The sequence below is a fragment of the Musca autumnalis genome, unplaced genomic scaffold (genome assembly GCF_047663935.1).
Source record: "Musca autumnalis isolate F117 unplaced genomic scaffold, ASM4766393v1 scaffold_1, whole genome shotgun sequence".
Classification (NCBI taxonomy): domain Eukaryota; kingdom Metazoa; phylum Arthropoda; class Insecta; order Diptera; family Muscidae; genus Musca; species Musca autumnalis.
In genome coordinates this window covers 175,593,218-175,607,907 of record NW_027411644.1, presented here as the reverse complement: position 1 = coordinate 175,607,907, position 14,690 = coordinate 175,593,218, and positions in this window count along the sequence as shown.

Below are 14,690 nucleotides of genomic sequence, written 5' to 3'. Positions count from 1 at the left end.
GACAAACATTGTAGCCAAGACAGTAATTGAAAACTCTCTAATACATCGCAAAAGCATTGGAACGCTCCTTCAGGCAGTTTTGGCCCTAAGAATGTGCAAACTTTTCGGAAAATGTCGATAAATGACATTGTACTACAAAATTTGACCCGAAAAATATTCAAGTGTTCTGATGCAAAATTATATCGTGTTGGGATCCATGGACAACGACAATGCTTTTATTTCGCTTGGGTCACTTCGTTTTATTTTTTTATAATGGTAAAAGTAGTGAAAATCTGGGTTTCTTACATTTTCAAATTTAAACGGGCATATCTTATTTTTTCCACAACGGATTTCTTTTGATCCTTCTTCCTTTTAAAGGGGTAAATAATGTCTTTTGAATAAGCTATTATTGTTTTAAATCGGTTAACAAATGGCTAAGTTATAGTGGTTTATGTCTGAAACCCCCCACAAAAACCCTATAAAGGAATTTCTCATAATTTTCAAAAATATAATGTTTTTTTGTTTTGTTCAATATTTATTTTGAAAATTATGAGAAATTCCTTTATAGGTTTTTGTGGGGGTTTTCAGACATAAACCATTATAACTTAGCCATTTGTTAACCGATTTAATTTTGCACGATATAATTTTGCATCAGAACACTTGAATATTTTTCGGGTCAAATTTTGTAGCACAATGTCATTTATCGACATTTTCCGAAAAGTTTGCACATTCTTAGGGCCAAAACTGCCTGAAGGAGCGTTCCAATGCTTTTGCGATGTATTAGAGAGTTTTCAATTACTGTCTTGGCTACAATGTTTGTCTTTGTGTTGGATCGAAAATCCCAATGGTTTGACTGTTATATGCCAAAATATCCAAAAGACGTCAATAAAAAACTTAAAGTCAATATCGGGAGGCTCGATTTTCGCGGTAGATATATGGTCCAGTGGACTTTTTTGCTCAGTTCAATCCCAGGAATCAGAAACGCGAAGGGCTCATTAAGGTTTTTTGCTTCCACACAAATCGCCCCACCCTAATGTATATCCCTAAAAGGAATTATGGGTCTATCTCGTTTCCTTTTGCATGTTGTATAGGGTATAAATATGCAAATTACCGCCACTAAATCTACGGCCACTCTGTTCGCCATGAATTGCATAAGATAAGCACAGAGCTGGATGTCATGGTCGATGGTAGCAAAATTCCGACCACGAACTACCCTAAGATCCTAGGGATAATATTCGGTAGCACGTTCACGACGTCCGCGCCTTAGATGTATGAACAAGTTCCTCAAGTCCCTGTTCGGCAGCACTTGGGATACAGACAAAACCTTGTTTCCACATAGAATACGATATGTCGGTCTTTGGTAAGCTATGCGGCACCATTGTGGTCCGTCAAACCTGTCAAAACGGCGCCCGCAACAGGATGCTTCCTCGTGTAATCAGTGGACCATCTATATTAGGAGTTAAAGATTCTTCCTGTGTGACAGTACTTGCTCGGGTGTTACTACTCACGTGTTTCAGGAGGAATATTCATGATCTAAAGCTAGAGAGGTCTAACGATATAAGAAGGAACTCAGGTTTGGATAGCATTCACACAGTTGCAGTCGCAAATGCCATCAACAACCATCGGGTGAATGCGTTACTCGGAGTAAGTCCCCCATCTATTGCAGCTGAACACCCTCAGCTGCTATGACAAACCAAAGTAGTTTTGGCTTAACTAAGCTCAGGATGGTACAGCCGTCTAAATTAATATAGGACAAGGATTGATTGACACCGTGCAAAACATCTGCCGGGTACGTGTCGGTGCCCAATGTCACATTGTTAAAGGCGTATCCTCAAGCCTAACCTTACTTCGGACTTTGCCATATTAAAACCGATCAGGGCGGCGGCTTTATAACTTCCCCACCTTGCGTAGGCAAATATATGCAGCCTCAGGGTTTCACGCCTTTCTACTCATAAAACTTTATTAACTCTAAACTATGCATTTTTACGGCTTAACTCCAGTGTCATATTACCTACCACAAACTGCTACCATTTGAACAACTTATAATGTGAAAATTTTTCATTGATGCTTTTTCCGCCAAGGCGAGCGTGTGATTGCTCTTTTAAAAAAAATCACAAATTTAATTAGTGTTTGTTTTAACAACTCCAAATAGTCGAACATATTTTTTCCACACTTTTCAAAGTTGTGGAAGCGAAGTTAGCCAAAGCCTGAACATTGACTGACGGCTTGTTTCAGTTTAAATTATGATTTTTAATTAAAATTAATTGCTGGTCATTTGTTATTGTTGTCTTTACTAATCATTTTCGACAATTTTTCATTTAATTTTACAAGGTCATTTCATTACGAGCCAACTTGAACCAAAACAACCACTCATCTGATTCGAAAATTCCAATGCATGCAATTCACCAAACGTTGTGCTGGTTGTGATGATGAGTTCAGTTTGAGAAATGCACGTAGACCACCGTATTTCTTTATACTTTCGAGATTTTCAAATGAAATGAAAAATTACTTACATTTTCGTTATGGTTTGGTGTGCAGATTTGAAATAGACAAAAACAAAAACGTGCCAGCATTCGTCTAATATATTTATATATTTATGCCTATTTTCAAACACATCTCTTACTTTAGATATACGATTTCTTTGGACTTGTTGTCCAAATGAAAAATTTGAAATTTTAAAAAGTCGTTTAGTTTTGTTGCGTTACATTTGAACTCGTTACTGCATAACAGCTTAAATGTAAATCACCACATTCCATCATCATCGTCATCACCAACCATGCATCCCTGGGGATGGCTGTAAAATGGAACTAAACGTTTCTTTTCAAGGTTATCATAAAAATCTAAAGCTGTTAGTTAAGTAAACAACAGACAGACGTTAATCTCTTAGAAAAATAATTACAAAAAAGGGCTTTGATATACATGGCTAACAACAGCCATCAGTATCAATCCATTTAGGGATTACGACATCTGGGTGACAGTGCATTTGGATGAATGAATGAATTAATGCTGCTGCGCTGCAACGATGTAGGAGTTACATAATAGATAATGAGGACTGATCTGTTGTTGTTTCAGCCTGATCTATTCCATTTAGAAAAATCAATCAGAAAATTTTAGATTATAATTTCACAAAGAATTCAAAAAAAAAAATATCCGTGCTTAAAATGTAATATAATTCAAATGGAGGAAGACCTATATAAATAGCTAGTTAGGGCCAACAATTTGATTTCAGGGGCCGGGGTTTTAAAATATTGATGGGATTCAATTAAAATTAGATCATTATGTTTGAAGATGTGGGCGTTTTCAGGATAAAGTTTAAAAGAAAGAAATGGATGATGACGTGGTTTCAAGGTATCTTTTGCAATTGTTCATATGAAGTCGTGAAAGATCCGACCCCTTCATCAGCATTTGAACTCATGCAAAGGAAGCCGTGAAAGATCCGATCTTTTAGTCAGGATTTGAACCCATTTCATCGATCCAATAGAGATGAATTTTGTGTTTCTATTTATACACATTTTTCTAAGTATATAAGATCCCAGCAAAATTTGAAGGAAGGGGTTCTTTGCGATGACGTGATTTCATGTCATCTTTTGCATTGGTTCAGAGGAAGTCGTGAAAGATCCGATCTTTTCATTAGGATTTGAACCAATGCAAAGGAAGTCGTGAAAGATCCGATCTTTTCATCAGCATTTGTACCCATTCCATCGATCCAATAGAGGTGATGTTTGTGTTTTTATTTACACACCTGTTTATTTTCATTTTGGTATGTTCCAGTACTGCAAGAATCTACTAATTTTTACTATTTTTTTCCGATGACATAAAGGAAAAATTGTTATCGTAGTAAAAATTAGTAGATTCTTGCAGGTTCTGGAACAGACCAAAGTTGTTAGAACTGTCGTCGTGATGTTGTCTTACATTTCCTGCATATCAGACAACTCAAACTTCTAAACAATTGGTATTGTATGAAGCTCGAAATGTCTGCAATAAAAATGAAGTCCCAATCATTGAGCTAAAAATAGAATCGGACTGCACACATTGCTATTTTAAAAGTTCTCTTGTCTGTTCAATGTCTGACATAGAACGAAATCAATCAAATCTCGCATCTTGAAATTTGAAAAAAAGTCCGAAACGAAAAGGAACAAGAATCGGAACAACTCTAGTCTAGTAAAAACTCTCCGATTTTTTTAAAAATTTTCCAGAGGTAGGTATTTTTGCGCTGATTACGGGAATATAAAATTTTCTTGGGGGACGGACCCGGTTACCCGGTTATTTGACCCGAAAGTCCGGGTACCCGGTACCCGCTAGACCCGGTTCTACTGAACCGATTTTTATCGGTTCAGAAGTTATAGCAAAAATATCGATTTTTGGACCCGGGTTTTTACACAAAACCCTCAAAAAGTCGAAAGGGGGCACATTTAGAAAATGCTCAAGTTTTGAAATGAATTTTAGAAAAACGTTACTTTGATACTTAGAAAAATCGGTTCAGTAGAACCGGGTCTAGTGGGTACCGGGTACCCGTCCCCCAAGAAAATTTTATATTCCCATGATGAGCGCAACAATATGCACCACTGCAAAAAATTTCAAGAAAATCGGAGAGTTTTTACTATACTAGAGTTAAGCCCAAGAATCTGAAAATAAAGAAGACACGGCTTTTGGAAAGACACAATTAAAAAAACAAGTAAAAAGTCGTTAAGTTCGGCAGGGCCGAACTTTTTATACCCTCCACCATAAAATAGTCTTAATTAAAATAGAATAATTAGGGTCATAATTTAAATTTTAACGCTAATTCCTGATGGCCCACAGGGTCTCTATCAAAAATTTTATCACGCCATAACGCGGAAGTTCGACTCAAGGCGACTCACCAAGGCCTTTCTTCCCCAAGAGCAATTTTCCGTGCCCCAGACTTTCATCTCCATTTTGTTACAAAGTGTTATCTAATCTAATCTAAAAAAATGTGTTCAGCTAGGTGAAAGGTACCACCAACGGGGCTATATCAAAGAGTCAACATATCTTAAAATTTTTTTGGCGGAAAAGTTTTATAGCTGCAGGGAACTGCAGGAGTCAAATTGAGGGTAGTTTCATCAAAACAATGTAGATCCTCAAAAATGGACCCATATTGACGAATTTTAGTGAAGAAATTTCAAGACCACTGAAAATTCCCGAAAATCGGGAGGTACAGTTATATGGGGGGATATACCAAAACATGGACCTATATTGACGATTATTTTTGAATAGACAAAATTGTAGCTAAAATTCTCAAAATACCGATCATTACAGCTAGTTCGGTTAAAAATTGCAGCTAAAATTCTCAAAATACCGACAATCGGGAGATACCTGTCAAATTACAGCTAGTTCGGTTAAAAAGTGTAACTAAAATGCTCAAAATACCGAAAATCAGGAGGTACGGTTATAAGGGGGCCATACCAAAACATTGACCTATGTTGACGATGTATGGTGGAGATGTTACATGACCACTGAGAACCTCAAATGTCAAATTGCAGATAGTTCGGTTACAAATTGTGGCTAAAATTCTCAAAATACCGAAAATCGGGAGGTGCCGTTATATGGGGGCTATACCAAAACATGGACCTATGTTGACGATGTTTGGTGGAGATTTTTCATGACCACTGAGAACCTCAAATGACAAATTACAGCTAGTTCGGTTTAAAATTGTAGCTAAAATTCTCAAAATACCGAAAATCGGGAGATACCGATATATGGGGGCTATACCAAAACATGGACCTATGTTGACGATGTTTCGTGGAGATGTTTCATGACTACTGAGAACCTCAAATGTCAAATTGCAGATAGTTCGGTTAAAAATTGTGGCTAAAAACCTCAAAATACCGAAAATCGGGAGGTGCCGTTATATGGGGACTATACCAAAACATGGACCTATGTCCATATCGTTTGGGATATACGTTTGTTGATCACTAGGAACCCTAAGTGCCAAATTATAGCTAATTCGGTTTGCAAATGTGGCGAAGAACGTCAAAATACCTCAAATCCGGAGGTACCGTTATATGGGGGCTATACCAAAGAGTGGACCGATATAGCCCATCTTCGAACTTGACCTGCCTATGGAAAAAAGACCCTCGGGTGCAAAATTTCAGCACTCTATCTCAATTATTGCGGATGTTAGAGTGATTACAACAGACGGACAGACGGACATGGCTAGATCGTCTTAGAATTTTATCCTGATCAAGAATATATATACTTTATAGGATCGCAAATGATTAGTTCGATGTGTTACAAACGGAATGACAAACTTAATATACCCTCCATACTATGGTGGAGGGTATAATATAAAATTCATGAGTGCAAATGACAAAAATATGACATGCCAGATCACTTGCACCCATGATTCAACTCATGATTTTTCATCGAAGATTTTACTGGGATTAATTGTATTCAAAAGCCTTGATGTTGTTGGGGACTCGAAATCAAAACCAATGTTCTTAAAACTCTCGTTGTAATGATAATGTCATTGCAAAAGGTTGGTGAAAATGACATGCCAAAGCATCGGTGGAAATGACATGCCATGCTTTGGTGAAAATGACATGTCAAAGCATTGGTCTAAATGAATAGCATCTTTTGGGTTCCGCGCTCATATAAAATTCATCGATGAAGATGCTAAAAAGATGACATGCCAGATCACTTGCACCCATGATTGAATGGCATCTTTGGCATCGAACATTTTGCTGGGATCATTTGCCAGATTCGGTGTCATAAATGCTATTAGTTATATATCCTCTTATCACTAAAGGAACGTCTTCGCCCAACGTGCAAAATTTTGTGCTATCAATTAGTTTGGCTATAAATTGATACAATTCATTGAATTTCCTAGCACCATCTCGTTATTGCCATACACAGTGCTCTTGAGCCAACTTCAAATGAAAGGAGCCTACACCTGGGAAGTTTTTGCGGATTCTGAAACAGCAATGTTCATAGATGAGAAAAATCCAAAAACAAAAAAATCGCTGGAGGGATTTTTAAATAAATCGCGGTCAAAGTAAACATTTTTAGGTTTTCGCGATTTTGCTTGGAAACCGCAAGTCCTATAGAAATAAGACCAAGGAAAATATTGAAGATTGACCTTTACGGTATTTTCGTAGATTTTACCGGTTTTGAGATATAGACGTACAAATTGGGACATTGCACTGATTGTATCGCCCACTTATAAAACAATGCTTGGAAACCGCAAGTCCTATGGAAATGGAGCTGAGGATTGAGGATTGACCGCTATGATTTGTTCCTAGGTTTTACAATTTTTAAGATACAGATGTTCGTGTCACACTTTTAGGTTTTTGTGTTTGGTTTTCATGATTTGCTTGAAAACGGTATCGAAATGGGACTAGAGAAAATATTGTAGCTGTGAAAATTCTCTACAAGATTGGCTTTCGCAATTTTTTCCTAGGTTGTATCATTTTTGAGATTAGGGATACACACTGAAATGCAATAATCGGTTTTTCAATTAAACGGTTTTCGTGAAAACCTTAAAACTCGATTTTCGGTTTGTCGATTATTTGAGAGTGTACTAAAAGTGGAGTTTCGATTATTCGTTAACCGCGGAAAACCGATCATAATCGAATATAATCGACCATTTTCGTTGATGCAATCTGTGATGTACATATGTACAAAGAAGTACCCTCCATTACGCGGTTTTAGCACACCCAATAGTCAACTATGACTAATAGTCGTCCACGATTAATAGTCGACTACGAATAATAATAGACTACGACAATGGTCCACTACGAATAATAGTTGACTACGACTTTCGAAAGTCGATTAAGAATAATCGGTTATACGCTTTTCGCACAGTCAATAGTCGACTACGATTTTTAGAGATTTTAGGCTAATAACCGATTAATCGATTAACCGAAATCGGTTTTACGTATCCCTATTTGAGATATATAAGTTTAATTTGGGAAATTGCAGTCACGACATTGTTCTATAAGGAGTAAACTGTCCCAATTTAACTTCTATATCTCAAAAATTGTAAAACCTACGGCTTCCAAGCAAAATCGTGAAAACCTAAAAAAATCTAAAAATGTGAACTTTGACCGCGATTTATTTAAAAAGCGATCCGGCGATTTGTATGTTTATACATTTTTCTCATCTATGAACATTGTTGTTTCAGAATCCGCAAAAACAGCCATTCATCGGCGGTCAATTCCACGGTACCGGGTTCTTTCGTATCGGATTGACCCGAAACCATAGTGCACTTCAAACTAGGTAGTTGTACCCCTTATATCCACTTCATGTTGGCATGTGTTGGATGCTGATATGGCAAATGGAACCGATCCATGGCCCCAGGGACGTACGCAGGATTTCATTTCGGGGGGGGGGGGGGGCCAACTCGACCAAAAATCATGAAAAATTCAAATGTTGTGTAGCGTTACGTAAACCTATTTTAAGGGGTTATGGCCACTTATAACCATCAGAAAAGCCATTTTCATGCATTTTTAATAAGAAATCTATTTTTTTCTTTTGAATAATCTTTCTGACAAATGCCCGACTATAAAGCACTCTTTTACTAAAGCAGTTTGCGGTACCCACTGTTGTTTAAAAACGAATAAACCGATCAGCATATATTTTGTGGGATCATTACGAACCTAATAATCTTGTCCATTATCGAAACGGAATTAAAAAATCATATTTTGAAAATTTTGAACAGTTAAAATCAAAATTTCGATTTAAAAAAACACACTGTAAAAATTGATATTTTTCGGACTCCGTCAGCAGTTTTTTAAAGACTATCTCGGTAAGCACATGATTTATGTGTATAATAGTCCCACAAAAACATATAAAGACCGGAGCATCGGTTTTCGAGCTACAGTGGGCACCGCTTTCAAAAGTGCAATTTCGAGGAAAAGACGTTTTTAGATTCTATGCTACATACAGAACACAATAAATGTTTCCCTTCGATAGCTAATATCTCTGTACATTTTTGTCCGATGGACTGAAAATTGTGGCACATAACTATTCTACATGTACTTTAAAATGAGCCAAAAAAATTTCGATTTTTCGAATTTTATATGAAATATTGGTACAAAGTATATAAATTCAATAGGAAGAATTCATAATATTTAGGATACAATTTTAAAATTTACAGAGTAGGATATTTAGAATTGAAAATAGACGAACGTGGCACGGTTCGGTAAAGTCGCCATGTAAAATTTAAGCCCCGTTTTCAGTATATTGAAGTTTTTAATCATACGGGCTCATGTTATAGTTTATCGCAGAATTTTACAACCACAAAGAATTGCTGTTGTCTTTGCTATAGCAAGATTTTTACTATTTCGATGATCTTAGCCTAATTTTTAAGAATATCGGCTGCCGTTGTCGTTGATATTTTTCCAAATGAAAACATTAAGAAAAATTTAACAGTTTTGGAGATATGGTGCGAAATCTATACAAATTATCGAATTTTTAGATATACTATTATAAAATTTGAGGTAATAAATGTAGTTTTTCCAGTTCAATATTTGTCCAAATATTTTATTCTGACCCTTATCTACAAATTTGCTTTAGAGTTCAGAAGAAGATTTGCATTGGTTTCAGAGATATAGCCCCGAGTTGCTTTAAAAAGTCGATAATTAGCAATGTTTAGAGGGGGCATAAAATCCAAGCTGGATCTGAATCAACAAAACGCAACTAAGGCTTTTGTACTTGGGGTCTGTACTTTCAAAAATCCTCACTTCAAATTTTTTGCACAAGAATACCTTAAAAATGCTGCACAGTGTTATTTACCGGAAGAGATAGAGTCTGATTAAGGATTATTTTTTTCTTTTATTATAATGTTAAAGAAGAAGCATTATATTTTTTTTAATTGGACTCGACACTTTGATGGACTTTGGACAAACACTTTGATGGACTTAGTTCTATATAGTTTTGACAAATAACAATCGATCCTTATTGAATTATTCGGTTATAATAAGCTAAATAATTTAAGAAATGGATCTTATTTTGAGAGACGCTCCTCTCGATAGTTACCGCGCCCATAAGCTATTTTAGTTGGTTACCGTAGCATTTAGAGCTTTGTCAGGAAGCATGAACTCGCTGTAAACAAGACTACAAAATGTCCAAAGGATCCTCAAACAGTCTTTAAACTGCGGTTATGTTAGACTTGTATGAGTGACCTGAAGATGTTGTCCAAACACATTCTCTTGGATGTACTTTTGGAAGTAATTGATGTACTTTTTGAAGTAATTTTGCGGGTGGACCAAGATAGTCCATATTAGGTTAGATTTTGGACCGAATCGGTTAGTCCCTTCGACAATTTTAGTGAAAATTGCGAAATTTTATGGCGGAGGTACCGATATGACTTAAATTTAATTGGGACAAAACATTACGAGATCCATAACTTGGACCAAATCGGTTGATCCGTTCGAGAGTTATCATGAGTTCCAACCTGCCAGACAAACAGAGATACAGACGGATGGACGGTGGTAAGTACTTCCATCATGTCTGATACGGATTTTGTCCAAACATATTTATGTGGAGTGTAAAACCATTATTTTGATGAGACCTACATATTTGTATCGTGTCCTAGTGTATATAATATCGTAACCTTAAAGTCTGAGGCTACAATTATACTTCGGTGATGATAAGGAAAAAAATCAAGTGACGCACAAAAATTCATTTGTCTTCATTATTTTCTCATACTGTTTAGCAGCAAATTTGTCTAAAATAGAATAACAAAATTTTGGCGATGGCAGTAAAACAAATTTCTAATTGGTTTTCAAGATGTAGTCCACAAAAGACCGACGTTCCATTCCCACAATTCTGAACTCGTTATTTTTGTTGTTACAGGATGAGTTTTAAGCCTCGAGAGCTCTATATAGTTCGAATATGACATAAACTTGGAGTACATTCATTAAGGATTCGCATTTGATAGTGGAATGATATGGCATGAAGAAGTAATTCAGATTTCATTTAAAGTTTCTCTCAAAAACAGCATACTAACAAAAATTTTTTAAAATATTTTCTTACAAAACTTGTTAATGATGTACATTTTCTGTTCAGAAACTTAAGAAAATATAAGCTTTAATTTGAAATCTGCAAACATACATTTTTATGAGAAAAAAATATAATAACTAGTTACAGCAGCTTAACAAATTTTGTTCGACCAAGCCATTTCGGGGGGGGAGGGGGGGCCCCCCCCACCCTGCGTACGTCCCTGCATGGCCCGGTATTCTTCTTTCCGAATTCATTGTCGTTCATGGTAAAAAATACACAAACACAGGCGCGTTGATGGGGCGGCCCATGGAATTGGGAGGACTTCCTTCACCTTTCCAAGCCAAAACGAATAAAAATGACGTTTATACCCTCCACAATAACAATAATTAAAACTAGATTTCAGCAATATCGATTGAATGATGCGGCTGAAACTTTAAAATACTCAAAATCAGGAGTTTCCGGGAGTTACCGTTTTATGGGGCTATGTGAAGAAGTCGACCTATACCGACAAATTTCATGTGGAATGTTTGTTGCCCTCAACGAAGTCTAACTAACAAATTTCAGCCATTTCGGTGAGTCCACATCCTTCAAAAAACTAAAATAGGGAGGGACCGTTCTAAGGGGGCTATATAGAGACACAGACCTATTCCAACAAATTTAAGTTGGAAAGTTTTATAGCCTCAACAAAGACAAAATACCAAATTTCAGACATTTCGGTGGTATAATGAGGCCACAACCTTCAAAATGCCGAAAATGAGGAGGTATCGTTCTATGGGAGCTATATGAAGACGTGGACTTATACCGACAAATTTCAGGGGGAAAGTTGTATAACCCTAACGAAGACTAAATGCCAAATTTCAGTCATTCGGTGTTATAAAGAGGCTAAAACCTTCAAAATACTGAAAATCGGGAGGTACCCATATGTGGGGGATATATCAAAACGTAGGCCTTGGTATTGAAAATGCGGTATTTTCAATACCAAACATTCTATGAAACTTCTGTACCAAACTATAAAGCTCTATCTAAGTCTGTCCGTCTATCTAATGCTTAGATTCTAAGCTTTGTTCCAAAGAGAGAAAGAGAGGTATTGTCGGATTATATCCCTAGGTAGAAATTAGCAAAAAACTAATTTTGTTCTTATACAAATATCTTCGCTTCTATTAGAGGTATTCTCATTTGTGAAACTTTATCTATAATGCGAATATCACTATTTCAATACACATATTTCAGGATAATAAAAGTAGATCATCTGCAAATTTAATCGATATATTTATTATGAGTGAGGCATCGACGGAGTGTGTTTACTCTTCGGAAGAGGCTCCAAAAATCGACAGCTTAATGGTCAAAGAAGCCGTCTTGAGCTTTTCACGATATAAAGCAACTGGACCAGACCAGATCTTCCCGGCACTGCTATAGAGGGAAGTGAACCTTATTACGTCCAAACTGGTCGGGATCTTAACGCTTGCTTAAAATTATCCCTAAACCTGACAAGGCAAGTTATGCAATACCAACTTAACTTAACTAACTTAACTTCATTCTTACTCAAGACAATGGAACGGACAGTTGACACCATGATAAAGAGTAACATCCCCTTCGATATGCTTAAATACAAACAACATGCATTCGTTAAAGGCAGATCAGTGGAAACCGCATTACATGAGCTAGTACACCACATAGAAAGAACCTTCGAAATGAAGATGTATACACTCGCTGTATGCATCGACATCGAAGGCGCTTTCAACAACGTCAGCACCGAGACGCTTCTCCACTCCTTAGACGAGTTACAGGTAGACAGGGCCCTAAAGAACTGGGTTAACCACATGCTAAGGAACAGATGGATAAGCTGCGGGCTATATGACGTTAAAATAAGAGACAAAGTTGGCCAAGGAACGCCACAGGAAGGGATCCTATCACCTCCGTTTTGGGTTGCTGCCATAAATAGTCTCTTAAAAATCCTAACCGAAGAAGGGTTTGACCCAGACTGCTACGCAGACGACGTTATAATATTTCTAATGGGAAAGAATCCGAATATACTTTGTAGAAGAGCAGAAACGGCTCTAAAAATCGCCATACAACTGGGCCAGACCGAGAGGTCTGAACGTTAACCCGGAAAAACCAAATTATGTCTATTCACTAGGAAAACGAAAGTGGGAAACTTCGAGGAATCAGTTTTCCTAAATAAAAAAATAAATATTTCTCGTACAATTAAATATCTAGGAGTAATCCTGGATAGGAAACTTAAATGGAAAGAACACATTCAAGTAAGGGCCAACAAGGCCCAAATATATTGGTCAACTTGCAGAAGGGCGATAGCCTCAAATTCGGGTTTAATCGTAGGATGATACACTGGCTATACAGAAGAATGATTAGACCGATTCTGTGGTATGGTGGACAGCTAAAAAAATAAATTCAATGTGAAAATATCACAAAAGGTCCAAAGAATATGCTGCCTAAGCATTAGCGGGGCAATGTCTTTAGAAACAATTTTGTTTGTACAGTGTACACTAGGGTTACGACTTTTTGACATTTTTCCTCAAAAATGATTTCCTGTAGCAGGGATGAATGAACTTTTGCCTATTAATCACTATACAAAAAAACATTGTTCCACAACATCCAATACGGGACAAGGGAGACTTCTCTCATATCAATGAGTGCACCCCGATTCATATTTAGCTCAATGATATGGGACCTACAGTTTATCGCCGAGTCCGAACGGCGTGTCTTAAGACACCACTTGTGGAGAAGTTTTTCAAGGCTGAAATACTCAGGAAATGTCGCCAACATTACTGAGGGGTATTTTTCCACCGTTGAAAAATGTTTGATGTTGCTTGGCCGGGGAATCGAACCCCCGACCTTCTGCGTGCAAGGCGGGCGTGCATACCATTGCACCACGGGGGCACCCAACTATGCTATCGTTTATTCCATTGAAATATAAAAAAGTTCACGCACAAATCGATTTTAAAAAAATAATTTTTTGAAAAAAACATATGAAATGAAAAAAAATTTTTTTTCAAAAAAATATTTTTTGTTGCAAGAGTGAATAAATATAAGCCTACTAATAACTACAATAACGTTTATTTCATTCAAATATTGAAAACAGTCGCGAAAAAAATCACTTTGAAAAAATTTTAATTTTTTTGTTTTTTTTTGTTAAAAAATTACATTTTTGAATAAAAGCGTTTACGGCATTTTTACGATTCTCAGAATTGAAGAAAAATAGTGAGAAATAAATTTTATGTCATTTTAATTATCTCATGTGGCTCTAAAGTTTATTTTCAATTATATATCTGTTTTCAGTGACTTCAAAGAATTGTCCATAATTTTGATAAATTCAAATTTTAAAATCATTTTGTGCGTGAGGTTTTTTCACCGAATCACCTTATAATTAAGATTTTATGTAATCTTATGGCAAAACTCATTACGCTATGATACAGGGATATGAGGTTGTAAAAAAGTCATAACCCTATTGTACACCCAATAGAATTTCAGGTAAGGTATGAGGCAGCCATCGCAGCCACAAGGCTAAAATCGATGAGCGAGTGGATTTTAAAGGACCACCAAAACAACAAAAAATGCAATGTGACAATATTGAATAATGGCCAAAGAATATCCTGCCTAAGCATTAGCGGGGCAATGAGGACTAAACCGACTAGGTCTTTAGAAACAATTTTGTTTGTACTCCCAATAGAAATTCAGGTAAGGTATGAGTGGGTTGGAAAAGACTACCAAACATAGAACCAATACATACTAAA